The sequence below is a fragment of the Taudactylus pleione genome, unplaced genomic scaffold (genome assembly GCF_031769625.1).
Source record: "Taudactylus pleione unplaced genomic scaffold, aTauple2 ptg000041l, whole genome shotgun sequence".
Taxonomy (NCBI): domain Eukaryota; kingdom Metazoa; phylum Chordata; class Amphibia; order Anura; family Myobatrachidae; genus Taudactylus; species Taudactylus pleione.
In genome coordinates this window covers 47,400,314-47,412,938 of record NW_028284443.1, presented here as the reverse complement: position 1 = coordinate 47,412,938, position 12,625 = coordinate 47,400,314, and the positions used below count along the sequence as shown (strand labels likewise).

General features: G+C 42.9%; 1 pseudogene; it reads right to left on the bottom strand.

Moving 5' to 3' along the window:
* Nucleotides 1–776: 776 nt before the first annotated feature.
* LOC148538144 (5S ribosomal RNA) lies at nt 777–895 on the bottom strand (annotated as a pseudogene).
* Between the last annotated feature and the right edge of the window lie 11,730 nt (nt 896–12,625).

Genomic DNA, 12,625 nt, shown 5'->3' with positions numbered 1-12,625 from the left:
CTTTCATTGTCCCACATTTTCCTTGAAACATGTGTCAACCTGTCACTGCTCCCCACCCGTGGAGGTTGGTATCATCCAGGTGCAGAACGGGCGACCCTTGTTGCGACAAACATCTTTAACGGATAGTCGCTCTTCTGGCGAGAGACAGATCATCTGTGCTTTTATTTGGAACCCCGGACGTACCCTGGCCGGGCAAATAACAGCTCCTGACAGAGAAAGACTTCCCTGAAACCGGCTTCAAATCTCCTATCAGTGGAATATTTAAAGGCGAATGCCATTGGTACTGGAAAGGGATATAAGGCCTCAATCTTTCTGGTAATATGGATTTTTCTGCCCGGAGAAACTCCATACTACGTTCCCTACAACCCCTGGTATCTCAGGTGGTCTCCCATCCAAGCACCAACCGGGCCCAACGCTGCCCAGCCATCAAACAATCTTGGGCATGTCCAGTATGGTCTGGCTGTAGTCAGATTTGGGAGGCTTTCACAACTTTCTGGCATTAGAACACTGGAGCCTCTCCTTATACCGGCTCCACAAGCATAGCTTTGACCCCTCTGATCAGGGAAGAGACGTACTGTTGGAAGACGGTCTTCCTCTCTTGAGAGTGACTCCTGGGAGGAGACCCGTGTGTCCCCCTAAACACCAGAAGATGTACCAGAATCTGAGGGCTGGACGGAGCATGAGACCGACCGCCTTCTGATTCTTTTGGCTGTACTAGCCTAGCTGCTTGCCATAACTGCTGGAAGGCTACTAAAGATGATGCCTGCCTCAACCACTGCCTACAGCACCTGGTATTCCCAGGTGGTCTCCCATCAAAGTACTAACCAGGACCAACAAGGCATAGCTTCCAAAGTCAGATGAGATTGGGCATGTCCAGTATGGTATGGCTGTAGGAGAAATGTCCATTCATGATGGAAATAGAGGGCACAACCATAGGGGCTGCTGCTACAGGTCACACATGCCACCAACTCAGGGGCCCCAGCCATATGTCTTACCTTTTCATTGGACATACAAGGTTTATCCAATGTCTAGTATTAATGTGACCATCATTTTACATCCAATGTACCCACGTATCTTTGTAGCAGGTTACATAAGGAGAAACAGCAGTGATAGACTTATGCTGACAAGGCAGCATAATACAGCAAATTCCATAAGTGACATGAAATGCACATGATAAATAACTATATATATACATATACATACATACACGCATATTCACTGTTCACACACACTAAGCTCTCTGGCCAACTACCAAACACCAGGTAGGATGTAGAGCTCTGTATGACCAGATCACCGGAGTGGAGGCGTATATACATACTAGGGGTGAGCGGGTTCGGATTTCTGAAATCCGAACCCCCCAAGCCCCCCCGATCCGAGGCAGATCCGAGTCAGGCTCGATTTTTCCAGCCTGACTCAGATCTGAAATCAAGGCAAAACGTCATCATCCCGCCTTCCGAGTCTCGCGGGTTTTGGATCCTATATAAGGTACCCGCGTCGGCACCATTTTCTCACTCGGCTGTGGACAGTGAAGAGGGAGGGTGGGAGTTAGGGCTGGCTGGGCTGTGTAGTGTAGTGTAGTGTAGTGCAGAGTAGTGTTGTGCTGTGCTGTGCTGCTGTTGTCCACTACTTCAAAGTCCATAGGGGCTGGCTGTGTTGTGCTGTGCTGCTGTTGTTAATAGGGGCTGTGTCCACTACTTCAAAGTCCATAGGGGCTGGCTGCACTGTGTTGTGCAGTCAGTTCTCCATAGGGGCTGTGTCCACTCCAAAGTCCTGTGCAGTGTCCCAGTCCTAAAGGGGTGCTGTAGTGTTGTCCAGGGGGTGCTCTGTCCATCAGGGGTGCTCCCCCAAGTGCTAAAAAAATTATATTTTTTGTGTGTTTGTGAATTGTGTGCGCAGTAGCCGCACGTGCATCAACAAAGTAGTGCCAAGCGTGCGCCTGTGTCATAAGTAAAGGGCCGGCTGGCTTGACCGTTAAAGGGTGCTGTAACCCCCAAAGTACACTCCAGTCCAAACCAAAAAAAAAAATATTTTCTGTGTTTGTGAATTGTGTGCGCAGTAGCCGCATGTGCATCAACAAAGTAGTGCCAAGCGTGCTCCTGTGTCATAAGTAAAGGGCCGGCTGGCTTGACCGTTAAAGGGTGCTGTAACCCCCAAAGTACACTCCAGTCCAAACCAAAAAAAAAATTATTTTCTGTGTTTGTGACTTGTGTGCACTGTGGCTGCACGTGCATCAACAAAGGAGCAGCGCCAAGCGTGCGCCTGTGTCCCATAAGTTAAGAGCCGGCTGGCTCATTTCTTAAAGGGTGGTGTAACCCACAAAGTGCACTACTCTCCAACAAAAATAAAAATATATTTTCTGTGTTTGTGTGCGCTTTACCCGCACATATATATCAATATAACATAAATGGAGGACCAAACTTTCTCCGATAAAAATAAAATAGGGAAAGATCAAGAACCACTTCCTCCTAGTGCTGTTGCTGCTGCTGGGAGTTGTTCATCATCCCAGAGAGGAAGTAGGAACATCACTACTTTTACTAAACAATTGACCCTCCAACAGTCCCTAGCGATGAAGATGATGTACGACAGCAGTCATCCTGAAGCAAAACGTATAACTGAGGCCTTGACTGCTATGTTGGTGTTAGACGTGCGTCCGGTATCCGCCATTAGTGCAGTGGGATTTAGACAATTGATGGAGGTAGTTTGTCCCCGGTTCCAAATCCCGTCTAGATTCCACCTGCATCCTCAAAGCAGTAGCGACAAGTGTGCGTCTGTCTGTTAAAGGGTGGTGACACCCTCAAAGTGTGCTACACAAACAATAAAAATATTCTTCTTTTTTCTGTCTTTGTGAAATGTGTGGGCTGTAGCCGCACCTGCATCCTTAAAGCAGCAGCGACAAGCGTGCGTCTGTCTGTTAAAGGGTGGTGACACCCTCAAAGTGTGCTACACAAACAATTAAAATATTCTTCTTTTTTTTCTGTCTTTGTGAATTGTGTGGGCTGTAGCCGCACTTTCATCCTCAAAGCAGCAGCGACAAGCGTGCGTCTGTCTGTTAAAGGGTGGTGTAACCCTCAAAGTGCGCTCCACAAACAATACAAATATTCTTCTTCTTTTTTCTGTCTTTGTGAATTGTGTGGGCTGTAGCCGCACTTGCATCCTCAAAGCAGCAGCGACAAGCATGCGTCTGTCTGTTAAAGGGTGGTGTAACCCTCAAAGTGCGCTCCACAAATAATAAAAATATTCTTCTTTTTTTTTCTGTCTTTGTGAATTGTGTGGGCTGTAGCTGCACTTGCATCCTCAAAGCAGCAGTGACAAGCGTGCGTCTGTCTGTTAAAGGATTACATCGGTGACAGCATCCAAGTAGGCATGTCAGACAGTCCGTACCTGTACTGGCAGGAAAAAGAAGCAATTTGGAGGTCCCCTGTACAAACTTGCTCTATTTTACCTGAGTTGCCCCCCCTCCAGTGTGTACTCCGAAAGAGTGTTTAGTGCAGCCGGGAACCTTGTCAGCGAAAGGCGTAGGAGGTTGCTTCCACAAAATGTGGAGAAGATGATGTTCATAAAATGAATTATCAACTCTTCCAGGGAGACCAGCCTCCAGAACGTACAGAGGGATCTGTGGTTGTGGATTCCAGCGGGGACGAATTAATACTCTGTGAGGATGAGGATGTACACAACACTGAAGAGGGTGAGGAATCGGTGGATGAGGAGGATGAGGACGACATCTTGCCTCCGTAGAGCCAGTTTGTGCAGGGACAGATTAATTGCCAGCTTGTTTTGTGGGGGCCCAAACAAACCAATCATTTCAGCCACAGTCATGTGGCAGACCCTGGCGCTGAAATGTTTGGTTTGTTAAAGTGTGCATGTCCTGTTTATACAACATAAGGGTGGGTGGGAGGGCCCAAGGACAATTCCATCTTGCACCTCTTTTTTTTCTTTGCATTATGTATAGTTTGGGGCCTAGTTTTTCAAACTGCCATCCTGTCTGCCACTGCAGTGCCACTCCTAGATGGACCACGTGTTTGTGCCGCCCACTCGTATCTCTTAGCATAGTCATCCAGCTACCTCGGTGCAACCTTTTGGACATAAAAACACTATTGTGAGGTGTGAGGTGTTCAGAATAGACTGGAAATGAGTGGAAATTAAGATTATTGAGGTTAATAATAGCATAGGAGCAGAAAAACCAACACATTCTGTGATTTTAGCTGTTTTTATGCTTTTTTAAAAAAAAATACAGATCCAAAACACAAAACCCAGAACCCAAAACACGGAAGGGTGGTTTTGGCAAAACCAATCCAGATCCAAAACACGAAGAAAGATCCAGATCCAAAACCAAAACACAAAACACGAAAGTGGCCGGTGCACACCCCTAATACATACATGCAAAAAAGATTTTTTTTTTTTTTTAGTCAACTACAAACAGCTGACAAGGCTAAGTAGGACATCAAGCTCTGTATAACCTGGCCACCCACAGAGAGGCACCCAGGATGATGAGCCAAATCTCCTGAGAACATTTGCAAGTAACCTACTACAAGCGTCGGTTTACAGAAAACATACGTGTGAAGTACTCTCTAACCCCTAACCACAGTTTAGGGGTTTCAGGAAAATAAAATTTTGAACAGTAGCACATTCATGCCTAACTGACCAGTTTTGCAAAATCTACCTGTAGATTTGCATCAATCGGTACTGAATCCAAGCAACAAAAGTTGGTAGGATTCCAATGTTATGCACTTTCCTGGGAACAAGGCATACTCAGGGATAGCCAACTTCCCTCCCCCCCAATCAGTCTTCCTAATTAGGAGAGAGGGGGGATGGGCAACCCAGCTGTACCAGTATAAGTGAATTACAATATAGCCCATATAGCTTACAGCTGGGGCCAATGTAATGTGTTCATCTTCACACATAGGGCTTCATTGAGAGGCGGCCGTACGGTCTATGACCGCACGGCCGCATCGATGTTTGTCCAGTGCGCATGCGCGCGAGGGAGCCGGCTCCTTCGTGCGCATACGTCAGACCCGCTACGACCGACAGCGCCGGTCGTAGCGGGTCTCTTTCCAAAGGGGGCGAGCTGTCGATGTTGATTGACAGCTCGCCCCATTTGGAAGGTGGGCCGGGGGGTGGCAGCCCAAATGGAGGTGTTCCCATGGGAACGCCTGCCGTTTGGGGGAGGCCCCACTGACATCACTAGTGATGTCAGTGGAGAGCTTCCGGCTCTGACAGAGCCAGAAGCTCTCCGGGGCTTACGACAAGTGAGACCCTACCCGTCGTAAGCCCCGATGGTCGTGATGGTCTATGACCACCACGACCATCACCCTAGCGGTCGTTAGAGCTGTGGGTGTAAACCCACAGCGTAACGACTGAAACAGAGGCGGCCGGTCAGGATGCAAGCGGCCGCCCAGTTTCTGAGCAACCGCTTGCATCCTCCGACCGCCTCTGAATGAGGACCATAGTCTTTTCAGAAACAAAGGCAGCATAACTCAGCAATTCTTAATGCATTTCAGCAGAACGTTTGCCATAGGCTCTTAATCAAAAAGCACAGCAGCTTAGTATGATATTTGAGCCTGTTCAACCTGCCCTAAGCAAGGTATTTTGGTCCATAATCTGGGAAAAAGAAACCCAAGGGAGTTCCTATCTAGAAGCTGGGAGGTTTGTCTACTTAACACAATAACCACATAATTCAGATTGTATGAAATCCTGAGGGGAAAACCCCCCCAGCACAGGGACCTTAGCCGCCTGTCCTTCAGACTCTGAGACATAATAATGACAAGTTATGAGTACACACATGATTTTGTTTCACCCTAATTACCCACGCACCAGTAGGAAAGGGTTTAAGGGAAAAGACAGTGATAATTTACAGGAGTCACAGTTCTTTTTACATAAGAAATAGTATCCATAAAACAACAATCACATGTCATGCATAAACACTCTGCGAATCATATGCATATAAGCTCTCACTACCACAATCAGCCTAGGCTTAGGTAGGATAGAGCCCTGTAAAAACCTGAACCAGCAGTAGGAAAGGTATACAGGGAGACTGCCCAGTGTCCTGAAGGAGCAGCATTCAGAGAGCAACTGACATACACTCTGGCTGCCCTATGGAGGCTGGGAGCGGCAACTCACCATCACTGCGCCAGAGGACTGAACTAGTGTGTGGATTGGGGAAGGGGCCGCCGGGGAAGCGCACCTCCCCTATGTTGCTTGGACCCCCTATCCCGGCGGTCTAGTGTAGGAAACAAGCTGTATGCCTCCCGACCGCAGCTTAACCTGTAGAAAAAGGTTAAGGGGAAAGACAGTGATAGTTTACAGGTGTCACAGTTCTTTTTACATAAGAAACAGTATCCACAAAACAACAATCACATGTCATGCATAAACACTCTGCGAGTCATATGCATATAAGCTCTCACTACCACAATCATCCTGAGCTTAGGTAGGATAGAGCCGTGTAAAAACCTAGACCAGCAGTAGGCAAGGTATACAGGGAGACTGCCCAACGTCCTCTCTTGTAGGAGCAGCGTTCAGAGAGCAACTGACATACACTCTGGCTGCCCTATATGGAGGCTGGGAAGAGCAATCCACAATCAACTATGCCAGAGAACTGAACTAGCGTGTGGATTGGGGGAGGGGCCGCCGGGGAAGCGTACCTCCCCTATGCTGCTTGGACCTGCCCGGTAAACTGACCTGGCCACCGCCACAAGCCCCGGCTGGTCAGGAACATCAAATCCTGGCGGTCTAGGCTAGGAGAACAAGCCGTATGCCTCCTGACTGCAGCGCGCCTCCGGCCAGTCTCACCACCGGAGGCCGGACCACCACGTGGTCCCGGCGTCAGCGGCCGCCATGACCACCTGCTTACCAGCCATCTCCTTGATCCGGTTGTGGTCCAGGGCCAGAAAGCCGCTGCCGAATCCCCTGCCAAGGACCTGCCGAGGCTAGCGGTGCGGCGCCGGAGGAGGTAGTTGCAGCGCGTGGCCGGTGCGCCTCCAATCAGGCGCGAGGCTGAGTCCAGGACATCTCAGACCACCCGCTGAGATAGAGAGTAAAACTCTCTTTTTTTTTATTTTTGTTACTCGTCTGCAGGACTGCTCCAACAGTCCAATTGTCTATGTGGTGAACACACCAAACAGGAAGAACTGGCTACCTGAGGCAGGGGGTGGGGTATATGAGGAGAAACCTTGGTGCATCCTGGGAGCAGAGAGCTCGTTTGTGTTAACTGTTTGGTGACCAGGATTCATACCCCAACATAATGGCTGTGGACCCCATGGACCCCGAAGAAGAAATAAAAAATTTCATTCAAATAATTGTGTTATTTGAAAATTTTGTGTGCTTCATGAGTTCAAAATCCATTTTGATAATTAAGTTTGAAATTATCCTTGGGCAAGGTACAGTACAGTATATGTGTTTTGATTTTGTATTTTATATGGGTAACCGGCAAAAATAAACCTTTCACAACACCTTCACATTTCAATAATCCACAGTAAAATAAATAGACCTGTGTATATACAGTTTATAAAGTTTGAACTTAATTTAACATGTATGGTAATTTTATCAAAATATATTTTTTTAATTTGTGGTTTTAAAAAATAAGTATATTTGTTATGCAGAATGTTTTTTTCAATTTAACAGTTGATTTTCTATTGTAACTAAACAAATGTCATGGGTACTTTTGCAAACATGCTGCTGGCGAGTACAGTATTTAAAACTTCTATTTTGGCCACCAGTTTGACAATTCACGGGTGTGTTTGCAAACACGATTCTTGGTAAATATCCATGTACACTCTTGTGTCCGATGAAAATTACTTCAAGTGTGGCCGATGGTGTACTTGGTTATATTTGTGATTTCACCCATGTTTTGAAGTTTGATTTGATCCAATATTCCAGTGGTTGCCTTTAGGAGATTCCGTGATTGCAAAAATGGCAAAACACACCCGAGATTGCAAACTAGGGCAAACACAATTCTTAATAAATTTACCCCATACAGTTTTAACATGATGATGATGTTGATGATGGAAAAAGTTAAATATTGTCAGAACTTATCTTTCTAGGCTCAAGTTTCCACACAGATAGTTAGTGTACCTTAGAAATGATGTTTGCATCTTAGATAAAAGGCCGTGACTAATCTGGAAACACTATTAAAGTGCAGAAACATACTAATATAAACAATGATTCATACCATTATAGCTTTAATCTTCCCATTAAATTCAATATGGATAAGAAGCTTGGACATTACAATGGCTGAGAGAATGAAAAGGTAAGCTTTTGAACTGTGCCGCGAGTAGAACCATTTGAGAGAACTTTACTCTGTACAAATCAGTCAGTAATTGAAGAGATTAATCCATACTGTTTACTGAAAGTGTATGATGTTTAATGGAGTGCTAATGGTTTAATTGAACAAAATTGAATATAAGATTGTTGAGTGTTCATTTTATTGCTCTCTGAAAGTTAGTGTCAAGGTAGCACATCTCTACATTATAGACACAGTATTATAACTACAGTACAGATGTGTCCTTATACATCTATCCTTTACAGTATATGCGCCATAGATGGCAGTACTTAGATTACTTATTTCTATATAAAGCATCTTATTTGTACTGTAGCTTCATCATAATTCACTTATAATGTCCCGGGCACTTAAGATTAGTAATTTTGTTGTAATGGAATTGGTATAAATTGGCACAATGCATGGCGTGGCTCACTCATAACGGTCCCCAATCTTTTGCATTTTTACTCAGCTCAGCTGCATGCAATGCCAGCCCCAGTGTCCAGGGTATTCATACATTGTACTTTTTTCACATTAGTGATGCAACTAAGATGCAAACTGTGTGGCACAACACATGGTGCAGCTTACTCGTAAAGTGAGTGGTGCAACAAATGGGACTATTTGAGGATAGGAGAATGTGGACACATCTGTATGTAATTTTTCTTTAATACAAGCACATACAGAATATGAAAAGTAATTTTCTATGAATATGATATAAGTTCACTACAAAGCTAAAATGTCAGGTGAGTTTATAATGATGGGAGAAGTGGTTGTTGTACATATTGCACTACAGTATATACTGGGAATAACTTGAAAATAAAGGTTGAAAAAAGACATTTCCTTTATATGCACTTTTATGACCCTATTATGTGAGCATTACATTTATTTAATTTTATTTGATCCAAGATACACAATATATTCTATCTTCTTCTTTCCCGTTCCGCTCTCTGCGGAGGATTTTTTTGAATGACTCCTATAAAAGAATATTGTGAGATTCTACTATATAATGTTCTTTTACTATTAGAGGATGCTGGTCTCATATTTTCTATTACAGGCTGAATTCATGGCAATGCCTGGAGATTCTGTAGTGGCTCTGTACCATTCTGAAATGTTTTTTGACAACCAATCCACTTGTTTGTAACAGATGAACAGTACATACAATGTGGCTGGTGCAGTGTCTTTTATTAAATTGCATCCAACACTAATATTTGGTTTACCAAGATACATATTAATATTAGGGTTGAAGCCTGTTTCAGTCAGTACTGTGCATGGATAAAATGCAAGTAATTGACTCAAACTTAGCAAGCTTCATAGAGTACTACCTAGCACGGACACAGGGTTGGGTACAATTTGTAAATGTTCAGAATGACATTGACATATTATTGACATCATATATGCTGACAGCGGCATGTTGAGCGTGTGGATGTCTGTAGCGGCAGAGAGTTTTGCTGATCCTAACCTTAATCCTAACCCTGAGCTTATTGCGGCCTAACCCTAAAATTGTCCTAACATCGTCTGTCGGCATTCTCTTGTCAACATTTACAATGTCATTGTCGACATTGTGAATATCAACTTACTTAATATTAATATTTTGACAATGTTGACATTGTGAATGTAGACAATTAAACCATGTCAACACTCTCGCATTGACATTCTCAATGTCGACATAATTAATGTATTCCCTGACAAAGGTGATATAATACATTTCCTGGTTGGATGCAGAATATGTCAATGTAATCTCTGTACAAACAGTTAGTAGAATTATTTTAACTTAAATGAATGACAATAAATTATTTATTTAATAAGACACAACTTTGATGGAACTTTCAGATTATTTCTTGCAATTTATATTTTGTAAGTATACTTTATGAACTTAGATATTAAATGCATGCATTCCACTGTACTGTGTGTGAACTGAATTAAATTAAATGATGTAGGCTCTCAGTGGCAGACTAGATGCCTAGGAGAGAGATAATAACCAATGTAGATTTTACATCATTGCCATTGCAGGGGTTTATATCTGTAATGCTATCTGTTTTAAACCATTATACATATGCAGGCAGTATTATCAAAAATGGTGACAGTTTAGGGTAACTTAGATAGGATGAAAGTAAATATTAAGCTGCATTCTTAAATTGCAGTATGATGACTAGGTAACAAAATATATTTCTTTAGGGTGAAAAATTACTACATCTGTAATATAACATAAGACAATAATTTTTTGGGGGGATAACTTTAGCATTATCTGTATATAGCAGTGGAATCATATCACTTGAAATGTCGGAAGTGATATAAGGCAAAGGTTAAATTAGTCTATATTTCTCACCTATGAACAAAATATAAAATTTACAATCAATATACTATACAGTAATCAACATCAACATTAGTCCTTCTGTTTACATAATCCAATAACAACTTTTATGATGAGATATTACATTATTGAAAGCTTCAGATCATGTTTTATACCAGTCAATCTCTATTACAAAAGTGTTTATATTTTATTTATTGTTTTGAAAATTGGTTTATTATTTCAAAGAGAGCAACAGAAAATTACAGTAAATGTAAACGACAAATAATATAGGACAATAGCACCGATACATAGGGGCAGATCCATCATATACAAACAATAATATTTTAGTGTAAGATGTATATTGATAAATCCTGCATCAAGAATTATGTGAGTGGTGCTTGGCCAAAAGAATACAATGGGACAAAGTATGCATAAATATCAAAGAGCAATACAATAATGTAAACCAGATTACACTATAAAAACTATAAAGGGTATCAAAAGTAAGGGGAGGGAGTGAAGGCGAGGGAGTGAAGGAGAGGGAGAGGGGGTCAGACATAAAAGAGTAAATAAGCAACATTACAGTGAATCAGGTATATAGTCGCACACAGAACTGGGCAGAACATGAATAGCCATGGCATGGATCAGACCAAGCAGAACAACACATACTGTACACAAAGTCCAGTAACCTAAGCAGGTAATGACCAATACGTGATGGAATATTTAAAAGATCAGTATAAGTTTCTATATAAATACCAGGAATTGGTTTCAAACCACCTTCAATATCTTCAAATGTGTGGAGGAGTCAGGTGACTTAATATAAGCGCCCCAGAACTCCAGTCTCCAGAGTCAGAAAGACAACCTGTCTGTCATAGTATAGGGTTGTAAGCATTAGTGAATTAAACAACCCTAAAAAAGGGGGAGTAGGGGATATCCAATTGCACTATATCACCTTCTTAGCTATAGTGACAATGACAGTCATAAGAGGGACAATAACCTTCTTAACCAGGCCAAGTCCCACTCAGCAAAATTGGCACACAGGAGCACCAGCGGATCATTCCAGAGACTATTGATGGAAATTAGACTTAATAAAATTCATAAATTTCCCAAGAATTTACAACCAGAAGTTATGGAAGAAACCATTCGGGCGCTTATATATGAAACAATTACCTGACTCCTCCTGCATCATGAAGCTTCTACAGGCCTGAGAGATAAAGATTCGACTGATAGTCTTGATATGGATTTCCTGCAACCAGGAGCATCACATAAAACAAATCATTATGGTGGAGTAAGGAATTCAACGAGAAACTAGATGATATGTCCCTACCCCAGGATACTACTGCCTGATTCCAAACCTGAGTATGTGAGTTGCCTACAAGGTCTAAACTGAGATATTTGGTTTTATATGGGTGAAGCAAAATAAACATTAACAGCTTTTGAATTTTGTCAGGAGAGTCGAGAACCGAAAACGGTATCATTATAGAAAGGGCAAAATGAGAAGCTTGGAGATATATGTAGAATTGTTTGAATGTGGGCATTATCATGAAGGGCACTGAAGGGGAGAATGACTTCACCAGGGCTGAAGACATCTTTGACTCTGGCAATGACCTTTACCTTCCAATGAAGGAAGGTGGGGTTATCTAGCCCCAGGGGGAAAAGGGGGTTACCTGTGAATGGAAAGTATTTAGAATAAGTATAAGGTCTGAACAGTTTCGAGTAGATGGCCTTCCAAGCCACATAACTATCATTAAACAGAACATTGTTAAAGACATGAGGGCGATGAGATTCTTAGGCGAATGGAGTAGAGCAGCCACTGAGAACACTGAAGACATAGCTCTTTCAGCAGGAGTATATGTTTCTCTGCCTTACAGCCAATCACTGATGTATCTAAAATATACGGCTCTAGTGAATGTAAGTTTTCCCGGCAAGCCAAACACACCTTTAGATCTGGGAAGTTGTAACTTAGCTACTGCAATACGAGGGTCTCCTCCCTTCCACAAGAAGTTAGTGAACAGCTTAGTACAACATTTCACATCAGATAAGGATAAACTAATAGGGAGCATCTGGATAGGGTATGACAGTTTAGG